Consider the following 17,354-nt stretch of genomic DNA (forward strand, 5'->3'; position numbering starts at 1 on the left):
TACAAGGAAGGAAGGAAAATCATCAGGAGGAATTTGTATTTCTGAGGAGAATATAATCCAGCCTAAGCTTTTCAACCACCAAGTGGAATGACTGGCTACTTTCTGAATGAGACCAAAACTATGTTTCTAGATCATCAATATAATTGCTCCAGAATTATATTTTCAGTACAGATTCCGAAGGCAAAGCTTGGACATTCCAGTTCCTGTTTTAGTTCATGTCAGAAGAATAAAACAGAAGGCTGATAACAATAGATGAACAAGCCCCGGGTATTACTCAGCCGTTCCCCTTAGTTGCATGGGCTTTGGACAGAATTTTAATGACTAAAAAAGATTGCATATGATGAATAAGGATGTCATTTTCAATTAACATGAACAAAGGATCACTCCCATATTTGGCAAAAGAGGTAGCTGTGGTGTAAGAGAAGCCCAGCCACTCAAAGACAGCACATCACTGCGAACTCAAACAAATGTGACATTTGGGTAGCCTTGAACCCTGACGTGACGACACATTGTTTTGTTTTAAATAAAAAAAAAAGTCATTTATTAGCCACAAGTGAGAGCTCACTTTAAAGGCTTCTTAGTAACTAAAAATAATACGGATTTTAGTATTAACAGTTAATGAAATGTAGTACTTAAAATTTGAGTGGATTGTAAATCAAGTTTTCAACATCCAACATTTACTTAAGATAAAATAAGGATAAGCTTAGAAAGAATTTACAATAGCACTCCACGACAAATTGGAAATCAAGCTCTTTATAATAAGCTTAATCTCTTCGAGCTAACTTTGTGAAAAGCCTGCTCAGAGTTTCAGGCTATGATACACAATTGGGGGTGCCATATCTGACTCAAGAGGTAATCATATGAGTTTATGATGTAAGTATATGAGTTTATGACATAGAAAATCATTTAGGGCATAGTATACAGATACAGCATCACTTTCAAACCCTACGAAATAGCCCTTATTCTCTGCACACCTTCTGTTGTACATTTCTCACTTTAGGATCACATCTCAAAGTCTGTTGGCTGCAATACCATATTGACCTCTATGTCTCTATACTGATTCTGAGGATACAGTTAGGGTACAAGCAAGTCCCAGCATTGTGCCTTATCTAACATTTGTTATCAGAAGCAACGCTGCAAATTCGGAAACAACCATGGGATTTCATTTACTTTTTGGTGGCCTGTAAAAGTCTCAGGGAAGCAAGACCAAACTGACTTGATACATACTATTAAAGTTCTGTGGAATAACAGTAGCCCCATTCTACAAAGTTAAGGCTTTATGGCCAGCACTCTGGCCAGCAAGGGATGTCAGCCATGGTGATGACCTATTAGAATGGAGTTTCCATCCCCTCCTGCTCAATATTCTGGCCATCAATATGGTATAGTACTCAGTGCTATGGCCAGATTCAAAGCTATTTTCTTCTCAAACACATTCTTCACAAATTTAAAGAATTAGCAACACACAAGGACTTTTCAGGATCTTTCATTTTTCTTTTCTTGGCCATGAAGCTTGAACACATGGCCTGGGAGCTGTCTCTGAGGTTTTTGCTCATGTCTAGCACTTTCACACTTTGAGCCATAGTGCCACTTCCAGTTTTCTGGTAGTTAATTGGAGATAAGAGTCTCATGGACTTTCAGGCCTGGGCTGGCTTTGAACTGTGATCCACAGATCTCAGCCTCCTGAGTAGCTAGGATTACAGCACTCAGCTTCCAGGGCTTTTTTCAAAGCTGATATGTAAAGAGACTAAGAAGAAATTATTGAATACAATGAGGTCTTAGTTTATTTGACCTAGGAAAACACTCCAGGAGAATCTATCAAACATTTCATGAGGCATATACATTTTCCACATAGTCAGGAAAACCCTGAATTTGGTAACTCATTTAATATTATTACATCCATAGTAGTAGCCTTGCAATTTTTAAAGCAGCATCTCAATATGCAGTTCAGGCTAATCTCAAACTTATGATCCTTGTACTTTGGCCTCCCAAGTACTAGGGTTATAGTACCATACCCGTGAGTCTAAGTTTTGCTGAAATCTAAGAGCCATTTAGTAGAATGTGTTTCCAATGTGGGACATGACCAGAATCCATCTAACATCAGCGATAGTGTCACTATTACTTAGGCTTTATGTATTTCTAGCTAAATTTTATAAAAGGCAAAGTATTTAAATAGTCTCGAGACACTGAAAACTAGAATTCTAATAAATTTTAGGTGGGGAAAAAAAGCAAGTCAGAGAAGGCCATTTGCTTATGAGCATCTGATTTTTTTTTTAGCTTTTACATCAACTTTATATAGAGCTAACCAGAGTGAGTTAACAAACCCCAACACTGCCAACTGTTGTAGGAATCATATTTCTCTTACATGTACCAAAACCTCATAGTCAACAGTGAGTTCTGGGTTTCAAAAGAGGATTTACTATTTGCACCTGTTTGTAAGGCTTTGTTACAAAACTGAACAGAGACATACACACAAGTGCTCCGAGCATCTGATTTTTTTTTTTGGAGGGGGGGCCAGTCCTGGGGCTTGGACTCAGGGCCTGAGCACTGTCCCTGGCTTCTTTTTGCTCAAGGCTAACACTCTGCCTCTTGAGCCACAGCGCCACTTCTGGCCATTTTCTGTATATGTGGTGCTGGGGAATCGAACCCAGGGCCTCATGTATATGAGGCAGGCACTCTTGCCACTAGGCCATATCCCCAGCCCCTGAGCATCTGATTTTTAACAGATATATCTCCATATTAAGAGAGGAAAGGTATCTAGGATGCCACTAGAGTGAAGTACAACTATCCTAAGGGCAAAAGCTCCAGGAAGAAGAAATTCACATATCCACATCCTTTACCATTACCTGGATCTCCAGTGTTGCTCACAAATCCTTATTGCTGCTCCTAGTTAGATATTTTTTTCTTACCTCACAGCAGGCCTTCCAAACCCTTATATCTTTTCAAAGCCAAGCAATCCTATCTGCTAATTCTGAGCCTACGATTCTATCATATTAGCTCACCAAGTAACCAGGAAGATGGACTTGAGTAGCTTCCTCAAGGCCCATGAGGCTTCTTCATCTATTCTCATTGCTCATTGCTTCCTTCAGCTACAAGCATTAGGTCCTGAGCTTCTCTCTTCCAGTTTGAGCTACATCAAGCGTTTCCACATAGTCCTATCTAAAAACAATTATTCAGGCTCTGTCTTTCCCAACTACTGCTTGATGTTTGCCCCAGTCTACCATAGCCTGATTTTAAGACAGTAATTTATTAAAACGACTTTCATCAAATTGCCAATGCCTTTTATACTGACAACTTTTTTCACATCTTTATTTTACTATAATAATCGCTGTTGCTACATTTTTCTGGAATTCTCTTCTCTTGAATTTCATGACACCACTCTTTCTAGGCTCTCCTTGGAAATCCTTCCTATTTTCCTTTCGAGAATTTTCTCTTGTGTTTACCCCTAAAATTTATGCTACTCCATGCCTCTTTTTCTTTCTTATTATTCTACATTCACAACAAGCTTTTTTTGACCTAACAGCCCATCTCTGAGGTTATAGTAAGAATTAAATATAGTTCTCAACATAAAGTACTTAAAGCGGAGCCTCTGACATTCCTTGTACACAATTTTAATAAATATTGCTACGTTGAGAAAGATTTTCTTTCCCCATTAATAGCATCTAATCAGATACATCTGTTTTCCTCTCCTGTATACATTGCAAAACTTTCCATTGATGTCCACCATGATAGGCCAGTGCCTACCATTCTCTTTTTATTTTCATTCCAATCAACAGTTTACAAAATTTGGTCTAAGAAGCTCTAGCATTCTTATTTTTATGTCTCCTGTATTCCCTAAGGTTCAGTGTAAGATTCACGTAGTTCAGAAGAGGAACATCTGCTACCATATTAAAGCAGAGAAATGATCAGTCTGACAGATTCCTCCCTGGTATCTCATAATTCCATTTACCACACAGAAGCCAGAGAAATTTTTCCAGTATGTGAATACTTCACTTCTTCAAGAACACCTTTAGTAGTTTTTATGAACCTCAACAAACAAATGCATAACCCTCCATAATTTATGAGAAAAGTCTAGGCCCTACTTCCCACATCTTTCTGGTTCTAGCAAAACAAGTCTTTAAGTAGCTCCCCTAAAGCTCCCAATGATTCACACTCCACATCTTCACGTATTCTAGTCCCTCGACCTTGACAACACTTCCTACCTTCTTTCTCCTTATTCTTACTGAGTCTCCAGTTCCCACTGTCCCGCTCACCCCTGGAGGTTGTCTTTGAACCAAAGCTGGGTTAGGGCCTCCTTCTGTGTTCCTTGTATGCTATTTAACACTGGCACCTTCTGTGATATATTGCAATTACCTATTGTGTGCCAACCTGTTCTAGTAGACTCAGGTGGTAGAAGGTTTGGAGGCTCCAGAGTTCAACCCCTAGTATGAGGAAGGGAATATAACAATAACAGGTGGAATTAATTCTAAACTCTGGTCAACTTCTACTAGTGTGTTGGTAAGTGCCAATAGCAAGCTTTCCAGCATCACTTGCATATACTTATTGTTTTGTCACACTAAAGGAGACAAATATTCACTCACAACATCAAAATAACAGAAAAGCTATGGCAGTAGAAATGCATGCTAGCAAACCAAGGATTTCCAATTACTATTTATTGAAAGTTGATGAGAAGCAAAATGAAAATAATATGATAGAATATTTCAATTTGGTTAGAAATTGCATGTTTTATAGACTCAACACTAAAGATATTAGTGTTTATCACAAATTTTTATGCTGAAAAAATTTGGTAAAAGAGGAAAGATACTTACAATGTGCACCATATAATATTATGAATTATACTATAATTGTATAGTACTTTAATGTTATTATCATTATTACATAATTATTGGGTTTGAATAATTTACAATAATTAGGGGTTTCATTAATATATTTAATTGTTAAATTATTATTGTAACTAAAGCATAATTGATTTTGAATGACGTGGTAATTAAAAAGCTTTTATTTATATTTATTATTTATTTTCCACATCTTTGTAGTGCTGGAGATCAAAACCGGACTCTCAAGCATATTAGGCAAACACAGATCTCTGAGCTACATCATCTGTTTAAGAACCGCAAACCAATAATAAATAAGCCTATATCCAAGTAGAAGAACTTCCAAAGTGGTGCAGTATATACTTTTAACAGGCCTGACATTTCTGAAGAGTGAGCCACAGTCCTTAAGTCATCTAAGTCCCCAAGGAGGTTTATATTTCCATAGACAAGTCTGTGAGGGAACACACATACTTTAGTCCATTTTCATTCTGGTTCCTAATGAAAGGCAAGGTCTTTCTGTCTTGCAAGTGTCACTATTTTTGGTAGTGTCACACAAAGGCCACAGCAACCTTGCACACCAAAATCATTATGTACGTGAAGACTGGTATTAGCTACTATTATTCTTACTGACATTTGCATTTATTTCATTGAATTATCACTACCTTATATCACTACATAAATGTCTTATACACCCAATATTATCATCTATGACTATACTTGTATCTTCTACAATTTTGTTAAATTTTGTTGAATTAGTTGATTGAAGTCATTTATTGTAAGATATAATTAGACTCTACAACTGCAAAAATTCAGGAAATACTTTCCTTAAAAAGTCATATTAAAAGTAGCAAAGTCTGAGCTGAATGCTGATGACTCATGCCCATAATCTAAACTACTACTCAGGAAGTAAAGATCTATGGATCACTGTTCAAAGCTAGCCTAGGCAGGAAAAACTGTATGACTGCTATCTCTAAGCAACCAACAAAAGCCAGAAGTAGAGGTGTGGATCAAGTGGTAGAGTGCCAGCCTTCAGCAAAATGCCAAGGGAAAGTGAGAGGCCCTGAGTTCAAGCCACATTTCTATCACATTTAAAAAAGAAAGATCTTCATCATTCCTTAAAAATAAGATTTTTCTTGCCAGGTGCTGGTTGTTTATACCTATAATCCTAGCTACACAGGAGGCTGAGATCTGAGGTTCACAGTTCAAAGCCAACACAGGCAGGAAAGTCCATGAGCCTACTAGTTCTAATAAACTACTCAGAAAAAGCTGGAAATGGCACTGTGGCTCAAGTTGTAGAGCGCTAGCCTGAGTACAGATAGGCTCAGGGATAGAGCCAAGGCCCTGAGTTCAAACTCCAAGACTGGGGAAAAAAAAAAAAAATCAAAAACAAAAAAATGTATATTAAGTAAGTTAAAAAAAAAAAAGATTTATCTAAGGTGAAATAAATAAGTATTTACCTGGATCTTCCCACTGGCCAGTGACTTGTTTCGTTAGAGCCTATGAGCTGTAAGCTAGATATGTGGAGATGGATGTTTTTGGGGTTTTTTTTGGCCAGTCCTGGGCCTTGGACTCAGGGCCTGAGCACCATCCCTGGCTTCTTCCTGCTCAAGGCTAGCACTCTGCCACCTGAGCCACAGCGCCCCTTCTGGCTGTTTTCCATGTATGTGGTGCTGGGGAATCGAACGGAGAGCCTCATGTGTAGGAGGCAAGCACTCTTGCCACTAGGCCATATTCCCAGCCCCATGGATGGGTTTTATCAATCCCAAATGTGCACAGTCTCAGACATTGTTTACTGGCCACCTAGTTTTAAATAATTCATTTCACTCTTGTGAACCTCAATTTCTTTTGTTATAAAATGGTAATCCAAATATGCTACTCCTTACCACTCTACTAGTGTTACTATACAGTTCAAATGAATGCACAGATGCACTGAAAACTATACAAGGCAACACTAATTAAAGGCTAACTGCTCATTATCAAGTCACTAATAAAAGTACAAATAATGAAAGTACAAAAGTAGAAATTAGTACACTAATAAAAGTACAAATAGTAATGTTTTTTTCACTCTTATTATCACCTGGCAAAATGAACTAACATGGCTTCAAAAATGACTCTAATTAGTTTAATTTTTAAATACCCATTAACACTTCTCATAATATTATAGTGGCCATTTGAAGAGCTTTTACTCCCTCTCTAGTATGCAGGGAATTATTAACCCATCTTAATTTTTCTGAGCTGTGGCAATTTAACCTTTTACTAACCTCAAACCAAAGCAAAAAGCGATAACCAGTACAAATCGTGCTTATCTCCAATATGAAAGTAATCCCACTCCTTTGTCATAAATCTGTAGCAATGAAAACCACATTCAATGAAATCCTGATTGTCCTACAACATTGTAAAAGCAGTTCTTAAATCTTTGTGACACATACAAACTGTAAGTCTCTAACTTAGTTAAAAGACTGCACCTCAATGTAGAAATCCACAACAAAGCTAATTTGGTTCTCACTTTTCAGATGATGGTTTTCACACACAATGGGTTTGAAGATCATTTCCGGTAATTTGGGAAAAAAATAAAAGGTCACTAAAGGCACAGGGTTGCACAAGGGCTCATGCTACAGACTCTTGGCAGCTGTTTGAATACCTCTGGGACAACTACAGGAACAGCCCAGAACCAAGGGAAGCCCTCTACAGGTGTGACAGGCCTGCTGCTCCTCCCGTTTCCAAGCTGCACAAATAGTGTGTCTTACCCACACAAGTCTAGAGGCACCTTGAGTTGAAACTTCATTATCTGACATCTCTTGGGGCCTGGGATGTCGTCTTATTAAGGTGATAATCTGAGTAAGTGCATTAAAGAAACAGAACTGGAATACTAAGAGCTGTAGAATACTACTGGAATGAAATACTGCTGGTGAGATGTTCTATTCGCTACTCAAATATAGATGATTCTCTGTCTTTGGTCTGGGACTCAACTGGGACCAGTGTTTCCATGGCTACATGTAGAGAACACTGGATCAAGAAGCTTGCTAGTCCCTTCACACCAGATGTCCCTGAAGTACAATATGTCTGGGTGGGTTCTAACAATTCTAAGAAGGTGATAAAGTCCATAGACTATGACTGCAATGGTGTGATCTTATCAACCACGCTAGCAGGTTCTTACAGTCTGAAGGGACTGCTGTTTTGTTTAGTTTTTTCAGAAAAGTTGAAGTTTATGGATAGCATCACTTCCTCTAGCACAATTTATGCAACCAGGGTGAGTTTTCCATAGCAACAGCAGCAATTCATATTTACTGAACATTTTGGTGCCATGCAACTGGAGAAGCTCTTTACATAATTATCACTTAATCTTCTCTGTAAACCCTAAAAAATAAAATGGGAAACTGAGGCACAGAGAAGTAAAGAAACTAATCCAAGGTGTCCTCTTATGCCAAAGAGGCATTTGTGGCATGTTCTATAACAGACCTGATGGAAAAAAAATTCATCTATCTCAAATAACTCAAAAGTTCAGAAGGGGGGGCTGGGAATATGGCCTAGTGGCAAGAGTGCTTGTATACATGAAGTCCTGGGTTCGATTCCTCAGCACCACATACATAGAAAACGGCCAGAAGTGGCATTGTGGCTCAAGTGGCAGAGTGCTAGCCTAGGGCAAAAAGAAGCCAGGGACAGTGCTCAGGCCCTGAGTTCAGGGCCCAGGACTGGCCAAAAAAAAAAAAGTTCCCAAGGGACTTATTTCTGTGATGGCCTTGACTGAATACTTTGTAGAAGCTAGTAAAGAAATCTCCACAGTTTTCCTGTAGAATTTGAAATTAATTAATTAAAAGGTTTCAAATATGTAAACATTATGGTGTATGAATATACAGTGTGAGTATTGCTTACAGGTGTCATAACCATAAAGGTTTTCTTTAGTCTTCCTTCAGTGAATGGTTGTCAAGCTAGTTTGCCAAAGTATACTGTTGCTTTCCAATCCTTCATAGTAGGGCTCTAAATTTTTATCAAAGGTTATCATTTGTCATTGCCTTAACAGAGATAAATTGCATATAGCATTATCTGGTTAGGAGAATACTGAGAGGATAATTCACATGAAACAGCCAGCCCAATTGTGATCTTGTTGAGGTAAGGTAAAAGATATAAGGGTCATAAGGATTTGAAGTCAAAGAAAAAGGATGGTTTAGACTACCTGAACACATTGCATCACAATATGGGGGAGAGCAGGGACACCAGACTCAACAGCAGAGAGAAAGAGCCCCAACCTTAGGACAGCTATGGAAGACTCAATTGTCCCGAGTTTTGAAACTTTGTTTCTAAGGTGTACAACTATTAAACTTTAAGTGCCATGTCAGAAAGTCTAAGATTCACATGAACACACAATCCAAAAGGTTCAGAACAAATGACTGAAAACCTAGAGCTCACGCCTATAATCCTAGCTACTCATCAGACTGAGATCAAGCATCATGGTTCAGAGCCAGCCCTGGCAGAAAGTCTGTGAGATTCTTAATCTCCACTAAACTACTAAAAAAGCCAGAGTAGACCTGTGGCTCTGGGGTAGAGGCCTTGAGCAAAACAAAATCAGAGAGTGCCAAGTTCAAGTCCCACACCTCATACACACACACACACACACACACACACACACACACACACACACACATTTTCTCTGTCATGATATTCTCTCTTCATCTTTAATTTTCCAATGGGAACTTTTCTGTTTTCTTTTTTTTTTCAAATAAGAAACTTGTTATGTGAGGAATTCTGCCTCCTCAGATCTAGCTGGTATTATGTCTGCATGTGATAGGGCAGGCTGACAGAATGTAGACCCATGAAGAGATCCTGTCCACTCTCTACTGAAAATGGTCCTTTTCAAGTTACCTGACTCAGAAATGCTAGGATTTGTTATGGCTACATAAGAATCCTAATAATGATGATAATAAATCTGCAAGTGGGATAGCAACCTATTTTAATTGAGATGACTGAGTTTGTCTGCTTATCTTGCTGAATCCCTGGATCTTCCCCCAGCCTCCATAGACTGGTCATCTGCCTCTGTTCACATCCTCTTTCTGATTCCCAAACTCCATTTCCAACTTACGATCTATGACCTGCCCCCTAGCACAATGAGACTTTAAATGTTTTATTATTTGCTACTTTAGTGAACTCAAGTTTCTCCTTAGTCACAAATGGTTCCACTCAAGCCAAATAAAGTGAAGGCCTCTTTCAGGAATTGGTGAAAAGGACTTCTGCAGCTTCTGAGTTTAGTTGCTTGGAAATTCACTTGAATATGCTTGTCCATCATTATCCTTAAAATGGATGCAAGAATGTTTCTTCTTGTGGTATATGATAAATGACAACAGCGTTAGGTTTCTAAATTTGGTGTCTGTAGTGAGCCACAGACTCTTCTCATAAGGGGAGACTAGTATTGAAACAAAGCAATGGATACCCTACTTCTTATTCTACAAGTATCTTAGAGAGTATCGCTCACTTCATCTGAGAGAAAAGAAAGATGAGAGTTGAGTAACTCGCCCTTCATCTTGCTCAGCTCTTTAATTACCACATAGGTCCAGGGATCTCTCCTCCATCTTCATCTTTCTACGCCCACAGCTACAAATAGGACAGTTAATGAATTCATTTCATTGTCATCACTAATCAGAAACATAAGACGTTACCTGGAGAATAGCAGCAAATGTTTTGATACCAAATAAATTAATAATTATGTTGTTTTCAGAACTATGTTTGTACATGTAAGCACTCTGGGAAATAAACCTGAGGTTTGTAACCAGTTATCTATATGTTTCTGGAAATTTGACATTATGGACTTATAGGTAACCACATGTTAGAATATTAGCATTTGGCTCCAATAGCTCTAATTTTTCAAAGGGGAAGGGGGAACTCTCTGTTGGCATTTGACAGAAGGAAACACATAAGGTGATTATGTTTTAAATATCTCCTATTATTTACATTTTAAATGTCATAACGTTATATGGGACTCCCTAATATGTAGTTGTTCTAATATAAGTACAGTTTGGGAGTAAAATAAAGTGAAGAAAAGATTCATTAAGTTAGAATACCAGACTGTGCCATATGGCTTTCAAAGTCAACCAAACTTCATGCTGGAAGACTCTCAAAGACCCCAAGAACTGGCTGCTTGAGAGAAAGAGAGAGTGAGAATATTTCTCTTTGTAATGTAAAAGAAATATTCTTGGTTTTGTTATTAAATGTAAATGTATTCCATATTTGATTATATGGTATTCCAGTTTCTCTTTAAAATCGTGGAGTGGATTTGTATTCTATGTTCCCATAAAATGCCACTATGGAAGCTAGAAAAGCTTTTGAGTAAATTATTTGGAGTAGAAAATCTTGAACAACTTCTTTCTGAGAAAAGCAGGCTCTAACACGGGGTGACGTCATAATTCTCAGGTTGCTACAGATATAAACACAAACTATTGGTATTATTGTTTCTCACTTCTTTCTTTTTGAGAAAGATCAGGAATTAAGATCCAACCCTCATGAAACACATGGGCCTAATCCTGCAGGAGTTATAATGAAGTCCTTTGAATTATTATAAATGGTTGAACATTAAAAATTCATCAGCAAAGAGACAGGGGTGCTTTGTATTTGTGGTGTTCTGAATTTAAACACAATCCACTAAGAATGGCTGATTGTCCGGAGGAAGCTCTGCTGACAGCAACAGCAGGTCTTTGCAAATGGTGTATGGAGAAGGTAATGAGAGTTTCAGGAGCATATTTCAGCCCATATAATAAAGTAATTGTGGAAGTGTAATTGCAGTCTGGTTCCATACCATATTAGGGTGAGGAATGAGATGGTAAGATAATATGAGATCCACAGAATTATTTCATAAGCCATTTTCTGCAATGACTGTCACCCAGAATACAGAGAATTTGTCAGAAAAAAATAATTTAAAACATGCAATAGTGTTTACCTTTTGAAATCCATTATCATGAGCCTGAAAAAAATGAGCAGTGATTATGTTACCGTTCTACAAACACTCGGAACTTGTGAATGGCTTCAGATATAAAAAATCATGTTGAATAAGGTTAAGCTACTGATTGCAGCCCCTGAAAGCATGAAAGGGAAAGCTGAGTACAATCCCCATTGTTTATCTTTGAATGATACCTAGCTCATATTTCCAAATACTTAAATATTTGCTAGATTAGAATTTCAATTTTTAAAAATTTATTCCTGTGGCTACTTCATAAACAATCACTTTTGGCTTAAGTTACCAAGTTACTACATCCCACAGGCTATTAGTTTCTCTCTCAGGAAGACTAGAGAAAGGGCAGGGAATGCTATTCTGCTCTCAGCTCTGTCATCGGGGCAACAGGAGCAGAAAATGTAGGAAAGAACACAGGGATAGTCCACTGGTAATCAATTTAGGTGGAATATTTAAGCTGTGCATTACTTTCTTGGTTCACTCCGTTACTGGGGTTACTTAAATTACGTCTCAGATTATTACTCCTGAAGTGCACAGGTTTTTATAATCTTCACAATACAATTCTAGCACAATTCTGGCATATAGTAACCACTCAGAAAATAATAAGTGAGTAAAGAACCAATACAGATGGACAGCACATAGGATCTTTCTGGTTAATGGTACACCATAAACATGAAGATTCTATCACCCAGCGTGTGAAATTATACTCTATGACATTCCTAGATGAACTCAGCCTAAAATACCTTTTTCAGAAGAGGCTCAACATTAGATGATACATGAGTGTGTCTACAAATGTGGGTATAGGCAATGTTGAAAATGTTCATCTACCTACAGGATTTCTAAGAGAAAGAAGCATGTTTATCATTACTAGGAAACATCCATGATTTATATATGTCTGTTTTTGAAGAATTAACTTAAAAGTGGCAGATTGAAGGATCTCAGAACAACCACAAAACTTACCCGGATTTAATGGTGTGTTATGGACATCAAGTAGATTGGTATTTCCCAGCAAATCCTCCATTCACACACTCGAAATCTACCAACCTGCCCATTCTCACCAGAGCTCTGTTTTCCCAAAAAGATACAGGACTCTACTGTCCTAGTGATGGAGAAGTTAGGTCAGTTACTCAGAAAAAAAGAGATATTGCCCATGGTAAGGAAAAAAAAAAAAAAGACACAAGTCAGGAGAAAGAACTCCAGGAAATGGGCATCTAAGAAAGTAATTTTAAGGAATTTTGAAAATGTTTTCAATTGTCTCACAAGTTACATCCAACAGTGATGAAATGGAGAGAGGATAACAGGGGAAAAATTATGTTCTGATTATGTCTTATATCAGAAGTCCCACTCTGTCCTACACTGGCTCCAAGTACATCATACCTCCACTGTAAAATACCTCCAATCCATTGCCATACTTGTTAGATTTCTTCATGCTCACTTCCTTTATGTGGACATTCCAAGTTCTTAGGCTGGGCTCTATACCAATGTCTAACAATAGAATAGCACCCTTGACTATCTTCAACCATACCCAAGCATCATCAACCTGTGCCAAGAACCAAGGGATTTTTCTCTTTCAACTGCCCGGGATATCTGACAACATGCCTCCTTTTGAATCATGGTGTTGCTTTGCTAGGGCACCAGCAATCATTGAGCCCTGTCTAATGTCCCTTTCATTTTACACTTAGATCAAATATACTCTGTCACAATTTCCTATCAAAGTAGAGAACTAGTGGAAATCAGGGAAAGAAGTAGGATAAGTCAAGCATTTCAATTCCATTCTCTGAGGTAGAGATAACCTAACTAATGAAATTCCCTCAAGGTCTCTGGTCCATTTTTAATAATAAGGTCAAAGGACCATCATGTTCTCTTATGCCTCTCAAATTAATATGCCTAGGAGGAAAACACCACACCAACGCAGTAGAATTTTCCTTCTCATTGCAGATCAAACCCAGGATCTGAGAAATTCTAGGTAAGTGCTCTACCACTGAGCTACAGATCTAGCCCTATGTCTACATATTTCTAAAGATGCAATCTTGGCCCTCTAGGACCTATGTAGAAGGCAGAAGTATTCCTTTATGTCTCTATTCCTCTTCCGGTTCCTTCATGTACAAATTTCCGGCTATTCAATAGGCCATTTACGAAGGAAAAAACTTCAAGAACTTGACAAGTAGGTGCTAGAAAACTGGATACCTATAAAAGCACTGACCGAAAATTATGAGTATGTTTGTACACCTTATTATGTTCTCTAAACTTAGTATGACGTGTACATTTTATCACTTGGGCAAGAAGGTTCAGGAAGTGATTCCTAATAATGTCAAGGAATATTACACCACAGTTGGATCATGTTGGAGCTTAACACATCAGGTGTACCAGGAAAGTATTTATCAAGTATCAATACTGATACTAATAACTAGGCTTATCATTCCAAAATATACTCCTATAGACAACAACATCATAGTGGGCGTTAAGAAGTTAGACATGTGTATGTGTGTGTGTGTATGTGTGTGTGTGTGTGTGTGTGTGTGTGTGTGTGTTTAGTAGAGATGTAACCCCAGGCCTTGCACATGCTGGTAGGCAAGTGTTCCACCACTGAACTACAGCCCAGCCTGAGAAGTTAGATTTTGATACAATTTTACCTTTGTCTATACTATAAAATCTCTCCAAGGTAATCATCTATATATAGTAAGAAAAAAATCAGCAAAAACATAACATTAATTACTCACTTGTATTAACAAGTGATCCCTCTAGGAAGCTTTCTCCTTGGTATGTTCTTAATAAAGACAAACAGTAGCTGCCTGACAAGATGCAATCTGAATTGCACCCCAACTTCCTCTAATAGAATAGGCCCCATTCCCCACTACTGATGTCTCAGCCCTCCACCTCTCCATCATAATTTAAGCCAGCAGTCCAGTTTCCCCCTCACATAGTCCAGTAGCTCTTCACTCCTGGCCCTTGGCAGCTCTTCAGTGGAAATGCTGCAGCTTTCCACCAGAGGAAAACTTTCTATGCAGGAATAATTAGTGTTAATATGTGTCGCAAAGAAGCAGAACTCTGTCACTCATCACATTTCCATTTTTGCTCTTTGCTCCTACTGGGAGAGAGCAAGTGCCAAATTTAAACACTGAATCACAGTTTAATAACCTACCTATAAGAGGTATGTTTTTGTCTCCTTTCCTGACTGTAATATTCTGCTAACACAAATAACTCTATGGCTTTGCTTCTTCTGTTATTTTTCTGCTTTGTTGTTGTTAGTGCTGGTGGTGAGTTTTAGTGCTCAGGACAGAAGCCAGAGTCACAGGTAGGCCAAGTACTTGGCAACTTAGCCATTCACCACACCTGTGCTTATTTCAAGTTATTTCATCTCATTGTGAAGAGTAGAAAATCTAAAAAGAATAATTCAAAATGTTAAAAAAAATTTAACTGTCCTCTTTCTCTCTGTCCAATTGTGAAGGCCAACTGATACACCACAGCTTCCAGGAAGCACCATGGAGTCATTCGTCCATCTTCAATTCATTATTTCTCCTACACCCTCAGCATTCTGACCTCACATCTTCTGCCACTCAGTGACACTGCAGCTGCGTCATAATTATTTATATTCCTGCCTTGATCAGCCACATGGAGGCCCAGGACAGATCTCACCGCTTCCTACGCCTCGCCCTGCCCCCTTCACCCTCAGAGAAAGGTTTTGACTTTAATCGATGTTCAGTAAATGCTCCTCAGTTTCTCAAAACGTATTACGTTTGCCTTATTACCAAAGCCCAAAGCTTCCTAACAAGTGCATTCCAAATAAAAGTCTACTTAGGCTGAAATATTCTCATTTCACCCTTGTGCAAATATTTGTATGGGAACTGCACTGGAGCTCCCTGAAAATAACAAGTTTTAATGGAAACAGGACCACAGCCCTAAGTGAGGCAACCAAAATAGGAACTATTTTAATACTTTTACTGCAACGTTCTCTGCTTGATAAAGTTCATTACCAGAATATCATCTTTAAAAGTGGAAAGCATTCACCTGAATGCTTTTTTTCATTTGGTAAATAGTTTTTCCCCTAGCCTGAGCTCTCACCGGAAAGTACAAAATGGTCTTCTGTAAGACTATTAGAAAAATATCACTCCATAATACAGAAAGTTAAAGTTTTTTAAATAGAATAGAATTTTCTTCTTTAGTATTTATGAAGGAATAGTAGGGTCATCACACAGTAACCATCTTACACACCATACAATATTAAAGTGGTAGCATAAGTGTGTGCACAATTTTGGTATGGTCTAAAATGGGCTGCGATCCATCACATGTTAGATTCCAGAATAAAGTTAGATTCTCATGGGATATCCAAAAGCTACAAAGTTACCATCATTTCAACATTCTCTTCCTTACCATGGTTATATTTAAAATGACTCTGACACTAATCTTTCTCTCACCTATTCACACTGACTTAGAAACATAGTTATGTGCTAAATCACTACTCAAGGGCCAAACTTTCACATCCAATCAAGTGAAAAGTTATATAGTACATATTCACACACACACCTTGTTTTTACATTAATAGTTTCTGGGCCCGGGCACTCTCTCTTAGCTTTCCTTCTGACTATTTACTGGCTAATTAGAGACAAAATGTCATAGACTTTCCCTCCCCAAGCTGCCTTTGAGCCAAGATCCTCTGATTTCAGCATCCTGAGTGACTATGGTTACAGCCACCTGAACACAGCTTCCATTAATAAGTCTCCATCTAGCTAAGATTGTTGTAGCTAACATTACCTTGTGAAGTTTTACTCTACTTTGAAATGTCATACATCCTGTGTCAGTGGAACAAACAGAACCTTACAATTGCTACATCTTCTGCAATACCAAGCAGAATTAAATCTTTGACCTTCTACTAACTGAAGAGTCACTGTTCTAAGAAATTAACATCCATGTATTTATTAACAGTCATTTTACAATATGTATTGTGTCCTTGCTATTTTTATAACAATTCAGATACAATGCTGTGTAATGCAACCTGTCAGAAACATTCTTTCTTCTCCGATCTCTCACTACCCCTGCTCCCCCAGAAGGTCTTCTGTAAAGATTCACAAATTATAGACAGGTAACTGACCTCAGTATATTTTTCCACTGACGTACATATTTTGTTTCTTTTCAAAGTACTCTAGGGTGGGGGAAAAGGGTAGGAGGTTGGGAGAAAGACAAATACACTTCTTTACAGCAAGTGCCATGAGAAAAATATGTTCTGGCAGACTTTTCCCAAGTTGTAATGAAAAAAAATTTACATCATGCAAGTATATTCTAAGTGCAGAGCGCAAAAGAAAAGAAGTCTCTAAATAGATTTCTGTTCTACTTTCAAATTCCTCAGCTAAGGCAACACGAGCGTTTCACGTTAGAAATGAGTAACAAATGACTTCAGTACGTATACACCTTTCTCTTTTTGGAAAACCTGCACATAAAAGGGTATTTTTTTTTTTTTTTTGGTAAGGCTGACCTGCAGAGATAGGGAGCTAAGCAGAGTCATGAATTCACTCACTCTGATATGCACACATGATACGCAATTAAAATCTCCATTCACATTCCTGCTGGCTTGTCAATCACAAGGAAAGCCTTTTTGACAACATTCAACC

The 17,354-nt window shown here is 38.1% G+C and overlaps 1 protein-coding gene and 1 non-coding gene across 2 annotated transcripts in view; both read right to left on the reverse strand.

Annotated features, from left to right (window-relative positions):
* Tox (thymocyte selection associated high mobility group box) overlaps window positions 1–17,354 on the reverse strand; it is a 301,386-nt gene that overhangs the window by 270,713 nt on the left and 13,319 nt on the right. The window lies entirely within an intron of this gene.
* Window positions 2,349–2,478, reverse strand: LOC125361127. The gene has a single exon (XR_007212910.1). It is a non-coding gene; the product is annotated as a small nucleolar RNA SNORA40 (small nucleolar RNA).

This window comes from Perognathus longimembris, chromosome 12, assembly GCF_023159225.1.
Source record: "Perognathus longimembris pacificus isolate PPM17 chromosome 12, ASM2315922v1, whole genome shotgun sequence".
Lineage (NCBI taxonomy): Eukaryota > Metazoa > Chordata > Mammalia > Rodentia > Heteromyidae > Perognathus > Perognathus longimembris.